Raw genomic sequence first — 7300 nt, 5'->3', positions numbered from 1 at the left:
CTGGTCATGAGACAATTAGGTTCTTTTTTTATTGTTTTGTTGTTGTTGTTGTTTTGTTTTTTGACAGGGTTTCTCTGTGAAGTCCTGGCTGTCCTGGAACTCACTCTGTAGACCAGGCTAGCCTTGAACTCAGAAATCCCCCTGCCTCTGCCTCCCAAGTGCTGGGATTAAAGGCGTGCGCCACCACCGCCCGGCGACAATTAGGGTCTTATGAACACCAGTCAGAAGAAGGTTTGCATTGCCAATAACTCCTGTTTAGAGGGCACAGCTTGGTAATGTGTTCTTTTAAGCTTTATAGTCTAGAAGGCTTACATACTCAATGAATATAAATGCATTCAGTATGCAAAGAAGCCAGCAACAATTAACACAGAGAATTAATTCTACTTTATTTTGCTCTTGCAGAAAAATTTAGAATTCTTAGCTTCTTAAAATAACAACAACTTGTAACAACAGCAAAAACAAAAACATTAGCTCTGTGTGTGTGTGTGTGTGTGTGTGTGTGTGTGTGTGTGTATACATTAGTGCCAGGATGAGTATGTGGAGCTCAAAGGACAACTTGCAGAAGTCAGTTCTCACCTTCCAACATGTGGATCCCAAAGATTAAACATAGGTCTTACTATGTAGCTTGGCAGTAAGCACCTCCATCTACTGAGTCATCTCACTGGTCCCGAATTTTAGACTTCTTAAAGATTTAGACCGGTGATAGTGACTGCAAATAGATTCATTTAATGATGTACAATGTGTATTTTATATGTACAATAAAAAAACACTTAGTCAAAGCAAATAGATGTAGACCTGGGCTTTCAATACCAAGACTGCTCTGTGTCTATCTCTGTCTCTGTCTGTCTGTCTTTCTCTCTCTCTACCTCTCTCTGTGTCTCTCTCTCTGTCTCTCTCTCTTTCTCTCTCTCTATCTCTCTCTATATATCTCTCTCTTTCTCTCTGTCTGTTTCTCTGTCTCTGTCTGCCTCTCTCTCTCTCTCTCTCTCTCTCTCTCTCTCTCTCTCTCTCTCTCTCTCTCTCTCGTTCTTCCTTCTTCTCCCCTCCCCGTCCCATCTTTTTCCTCCAAACAGGTCACTCCAAACCCACCCATCACCTACTAATCCCTCCAGTAATTAGCTACAGCCAATTTTTTTTTCATTTGAAAAAGAAAAAAAAAACAGCAGGTTTTTCTTTTGAAAGATAACTGATGAAAATAACAAAGATGTGGAAAAAAATAGTCATTCTATGTTGAAAGTCTAGATGTAATATTGTATGAAAAAGAACACTTCTGGTAACTTTGCATATATTCAACTTACATACCCTGGCTCTGCCAACATTTTCATAATTTACAAATAAAATGTAAATATATAGCTCTGTACATTTCCAGTCAAAGACAGGCATAAGTAACTATTGAATACACTAGATCACCTTAAAATAATAATGGTTTATAAAATGGTCCTTACAGTGTTTTGACATAAACATACCTAAACAGGCCTTGACTTTGTTAAGACTGAGTTTCCTAAGTAGTTAAAACTTGACAAAAGCAGCAGAAAACACAAGCAATTAGCTTCATCTGACATAAAATCTAGAAGCTGGGTATGGCATGTGCCTTTAATCTCAGCACTTAGGAGCCAGAAGCAGGCAGATCTCAGTGAGTTCAAAGCCAGGCCACGCAGGGCTACATAGTAAGACCCCCCCCCCATCTCAAAGAAAGTAAAAAGCAGAAAATCTGTCTTCTAAGCCAATTCTTTTTACAAATGTAAGAGCAGAGCAACATTTCAAGGAAAAACGATTGTTTCAGACACGGAGAGTTCATTTCTAATTTCACAGTGATCTGTAGTCTGGACCGCAAAGACTCTTCTAGATAAATTCACACTTAGAAATATCTTTTTCATAAATATCTAAAAATCATGTCAGTGTCCTAGTTGTTTTTCTGGTGCTGTAATAAATGCCAAAATAAACCAAAGGCAGCCGGAGGGAGGAGACAGCTATTTCATCTCACGGGTTCCTAGGAGAGAAGCTACAGCTATTTCTCTGCTAACTGGACGAAGTATTTACCTGGCTGCTAGTGATGCGTTAATTAGTGCGCCTCGCCTCCGAGTCTTCAGCAGAGAAGCTTCTTTCTGTTCTCAATGGTGACAACACAGAAACCCAGTTGGTCAAGGTGCTCAGCCCAAAATGGGACAGCGGCATCAACGCAGGGACAGCGGCGTCAACGCCGAGGAAGGGCTTCAAAGACTGTGAAGGGACAGATGCAGCAGGTTAATATTAGTCTTCTCTGTCAAGCAGTGCAAAAGTTGTTTATGACAAGAAGTTCAAGCCAGGTGGTGGTGGCACACGCCTTTAATCCCAGCAGTTGGGAGGCAGAGGCAGGAGGATTTCTGGGTTTGAGGCCAGCCTGGTCTACAGAGTGAGTTCCAGAACAACCAGGGCTACACAGAGAAACCCTGTCTCAAAAAAAAAAATTCAGATTTTTTTATCTTTTCTAAGACTTTTATGTAAATGTTTCAATCCACCTGCAATTAAAACCTGGTAAAAAAAAAAAAAAAAAAAAAAAAAAAAAAAAAAAACAACCTTGTTCATGCAGAGGCTCTCAGCCTTCTCTGAAGGGAGCTTCCTTGAACCAACCCTTTCCACACACCATTATTTTCATGTGCTGACTCTTTCTTATGTCTAACCAGTTTTGAAAGACTATGAGATCAGATCCCAGCCAACCGGGAAAAAGACAGTTTCCACCTACATTAGAATAATACTCAAGAACATTTCCTGCCACCACCTTGCACCAAGCCCACCCCGCCCCCATGCTTATTCTTTAGCTCTTACTTACAGTAAAGCTTTGCCTGACCAAGACACTTCAATTGGAGTGATGCTTTTTTTTTTTAAACCCCAAACTTATTTTTTATTAGCATTAACTTTTCTTTTATTCTCTCATACCTTACATCCCTCCCTCCATCCCTCCACTCCTCCCAGTTCCTGCCACATCTCTCCCCCAGATCCACTCCTCCTCTGCTTCCCTTCAGAAAGAGTAGCCATCTCAGTGGTATCAACTGAACACAGTGTAAGAAGTTACAATAAAACTAGGTGCAAACCCCCACGTCAAGGCTGGATGGACGAGGCAACCCAGGAGGAGGAAAAGGGTCACAAGGGCAGATAAGAGAGTCAGATATCCTCACTCCCACTGTTAGGAGTTCTACAAGAACACCAAGCTATATACAACCATAACGTATATGCAGAAGACCTAGCTGAGACCCAAACAGGGTATGTGCTTGTCTCTTAAGTCTCTGTGAGCCCTAAGAGTCCTACTTAATTGATTCTGTGGGCCCTTGGATTCCTTGACCCCTCTGCCTCCTATAATCCTTCCTGTCCCTCTTCTGTGGGGGCTCTCCAGGCTCTGCCTAGTCCAAATTTATCCCTAACACAAGGAAACAATGTTTTCCAGACCCAACAGGGCAGTTGCACATATGAATTCACAGCAGTTTTGACAGTATTTACAAGCTCAAACTGAACCAACTCTCAGAATGGAGAGGGGAGATGAGAATGAAACCCCATCCTTGGCTGTGGGGCTATTGGCAACTGACAGCTGCTAGGACAGGGAGAGTCGGGTTATTTTAAGGGTGTGGCCACCATACTCCAGTGGACAGCCACACACCCAAGTGTACATAGTTAGAACAAATTGGACTTAATGGACTTTTAAAAAAGAGAAGGACATAAAGTTGAGTGGGTGAAGAAGTGAGGGGTGGAGTAGATCAGGAAGAGGTGGATTAATCAAAATACACTGTACAAAATTATCCAAGAAGTAATAAAAATACGGGGAAACAAACTTCTTGTCTTGTGTCATTTGGCTAAGAGCTGTACTGGGTTGGGAATGAGAGAGTGGGATCAGAGGAATCTCAGGGGTGTGGTTTCTAGATAAGGGGAAAGAGAAAAAGAGAGAGGGAGAGGGAGGGAGAGAACTGAAGGAATTTTTGTAAGCTGCGTAAGCAATTTGGAAATGTAGATTAAACACAGGTTTTTTTTTTTTAATTTTATGTAAATAGGGTCAATTCAGGTGGTGGTTGGCTAGACGAAAAGGGAAGCTTTACATACTAGTTTGGCTATTGTACTATGCAAAACAGTACACTGGCCACAAATCAGCAACGGCTCTGTGCCTGAGGTGACTTGACATTTCTAAGGAATTATTTGTGGGTAGAGGCAGAGTGGAGAAAGAGGTGGCCAGAGAGACTGCTGAGATGCCTTTTTAACACAGCAAAGCAGGCCTGGCCTCCAGGTTCTCCCAGCATTCCTACCTGTTACAGGATATGGCTGGAATACCCATCCCCTTACTCTGAACTTTCCAGCCCAAGTGACTGGGCTTCTCTTTCCCCCGGAGGCTCTTTCCTATATAATCCAGACCTTTTGGTTACCTGCTCTCTCTGCCCCTCTCTTCCCCTCTTTTGCTCCTTTTGTACTTCTGGCCTCATAGACTGCTGTATTTGGTTTCCCTCTCTCCCTTTCCCTCCCCCTCTCCCGACACAGTTCAGGTTCATGACCACTCTGGACTCTCTCAGATAAGTCTGCCCCTGGCTATGTTCTCCCACATGTACAATAAAGTTTCTCCTCCACCTTACAATACCTAGGAGCAGCCAAGTCCTTTTCCCTTTTTCTTTCTTTCTTTCATTCAGTGGTGGCCGTTGGAACCACTGGAGCCTGGCAGATCCAGGCAGAGTAAAGGGTAAAGGAAAGGCCTCCTGGTAAATGTTAGGGCTAGACCAGGGCGAAGAGTGGAAAGCATGGAGAAGTAGGAAGATTTGACAGAGAATTTCTCAGAGGGGAGAGATCAAAAGGAAAGGAGCAAGAATTTGAATGAACTCTGTACCCAGTGCCAGGGTTTCTCGGAGTCTGCTTGGTGGACAGCAGAAAGCGGTTTTGTCACCTGGTGGTGGTTAAATGGCCCTGTAAGAGTTTCTTAAGAAGGAAGGGGTACAATGAGTTCATATAGTCAACAGGAAGGACAAAAGAGCAGAGGGGGATGACACTGGAGAGCCCATACTCAACTCCCTGTGCAGGCCATCAGTGTCATAGCAGTGGGAAAGCTGGAAACCAGGTGAGGCACTCAGGGGTGGCAGAGGGCAGCTCTGACCTAGAAACCAATGCCTGCCTGCCATCTGCTTACAGGCTGAGTTCCATATAGGACAGAGACAAAATTGGGGAGAGAGTCTGAAAATTTTCCTTTTATGGTCTGCAATTGTTCAGAGTGTGTGTGTGTGTGTGTGTCTGTGTGTCTGTGTGTGTCTGTGTCTGTGTGTGTGTGTGTGTCTGTCTGTCTGTCTGTCTGTCTGTTGGGGGAGGGGTGGAGGTAATCAATGAGTCAACTAGAGGCATCAATCATGGCTGGTCATTAGCAGCAGCCAGGTTGGGAGAGGAGGCCACAATGGAGTGGGTAGGACAAGAATCCAGAGAAACAGGTTGCTTTCGTTCTAGGAACCAAGTAACTTTCAGCTTGAGGATTGTCATGGTTCAATTAAAATGAAGGAGATTTACAAGCAAATGGCCATATTTAACATCTAGATCAACAGAGCATGAAGTCACAAAAACAAGCATAAATTTTGTGGGTCATTAGAAGTTATGGGAGGGATCTTTGATCCCTGAACTCATGAATGTTGACAGTGGTGAAAATGGCATCATATACTGAATGCCCACTCAGAACCCAAGTAGCAGCCATAGAATATCTTGCCCTAGACTGTTGTAGTAATTATTTAAAAAGCAGCCGCTAGCAAAACCGACTATCTAAGCTGCGGCGTCTCTGCCTAGCTCAGTGTGGCCAGAAACCACGTGTGCACCGCAGCTAGAAACGGCCAGCCAGAAACACCAGCCCTGACACCCATGAGACGCCAGCATGGGAGATGGCTCTGCCAATCTTCTACTCTGTCTCTGCAAGGCTAGGCATTGCCCAGACCATCCTGCCATCCATGCTGGCTCGGTACAAATGAGACTCCAATGCTTAGATTATCCAAAGGCTTATATATTTAGTAATGATCAATAACAAGATACCCTTACAATCAGAAGTGTAACCCAATACCCAACCTAGATATACCAACTACCTTTGACTGCTACAGACAAACAAACATCAGCCTCCATGTCCCCCTCTCTCATTCTTCGTCTCACCCTTAGCTCCTCCTACACTAGCCCTACTTCACAGTACGGCTACCTACCTTCCCAACATTGCCCCAGGTTTGCCTCTCAGATAGCTTGCCAAGGTTGGGTACCTAGATTTAAATCAACAACTTCCTAAAAATGTCCAAAAGGTCATTAAACCTTCATCTAAAGCCAGTTGCTTCAAGATGGTGAGGAACATGATAAAATCCAGGGATACGATTAGCCAAAATCCTCTGTAGCACTCTGTTTTATGTAAAATTAATTCCTTTATCAAAAACATTGCTGCGTAGAGTACTATGACAATGGGCGATCATTTTGGAGATCCACAGATGGTAGTTTGGGGGAAAGTACCACATTAAAAAAAAAAATCTTTAAAAAAAGCAAAACCATCTTTAGAATAAGAACTAATTCTAGTAAGAATAAACTTTTGCAAGTTAGCTTCTAAGAAAACTTTGGGAAAGAGATCCCAGACCATCCCACAGATACAGTTAGCTGAGAACAAGTACAGCTATTTGGAAACTGTAAGCACAAAGACCGGCCTGGTATAATTAAGATTCCTTGAGCCACCACAAGGTTGAAACAGTAGCAACAGCAGTGATTAACAGCTAACAGGATTAGCAGCTAACAAACCAAGAATGAAAGATAGATATGGGAGTGGAGTGGGAAGGAGCCTCAACCACATCTAACCATCCATAACTGAGTAGGAAATCCAGGAACCATGGGTGATTAATGCCCTGCTTGGGCCAGAGGGACATGCATACAAGAAAACCCACCAGAAGAGGAAGTTCCATGGCTCTCTATTCTCCTGGAGACCACTTTTTTAGACCACGTTTCATTTCATTTCTCATTTTCTCATTCATCTTTCCTTTTTGATAAAGTGTGTTTCTGCTTGGTCCACAGCTTTAATCTTCACTGACTTGAGACAACAAACTTGGAGCCACTGTCTCAGGTGGATTGTAGGGATGGTTCTGATGCTAAGGTCCTGTTCCCCAATTGGTTCTTGATCTACCTGTAAAGATGCCACAGGCCAATTGCTAGGAGGAAGGAACAGGCGGGACTTCTGGGTCCCCACAGTCGGGCTAGCAGATGCAGGAGACAGAGGAAAGGAGTTTTTTCGGACATGCTTCAGAGGGAGAAAAGCCAACCAGTCATGTGAGACTGTGGGGTGAACATAGGCCACTAC

At 43.5% G+C, this 7300-nt stretch overlaps 1 long non-coding RNA gene across 1 annotated transcript; it reads right to left on the bottom strand.

Moving 5' to 3' along the window:
- Positions 1–427: 427 nt before the first annotated feature.
- On the bottom strand, positions 428–2631 carry LOC143433843 (uncharacterized). The gene is made up of 3 exons (XR_013070400.1): positions 2557–2631; positions 2041–2220; positions 428–709 (listed from the first exon to the last, which is right to left on the bottom strand). It is a non-coding gene; the product is annotated as an uncharacterized LOC143433843 (long non-coding RNA).
- Positions 2632–7300: the final 4669 nt, after the last annotated feature.

Source organism: Arvicanthis niloticus, unplaced genomic scaffold, assembly GCF_011762505.2.
Source record: "Arvicanthis niloticus isolate mArvNil1 unplaced genomic scaffold, mArvNil1.pat.X pat_scaffold_762_arrow_ctg1, whole genome shotgun sequence".
Lineage (NCBI taxonomy): Eukaryota > Metazoa > Chordata > Mammalia > Rodentia > Muridae > Arvicanthis > Arvicanthis niloticus.
The sequence above is the reverse complement of the archived record's forward strand: the minus strand, read 5'-3'. Positions and strand labels throughout refer to the sequence as shown.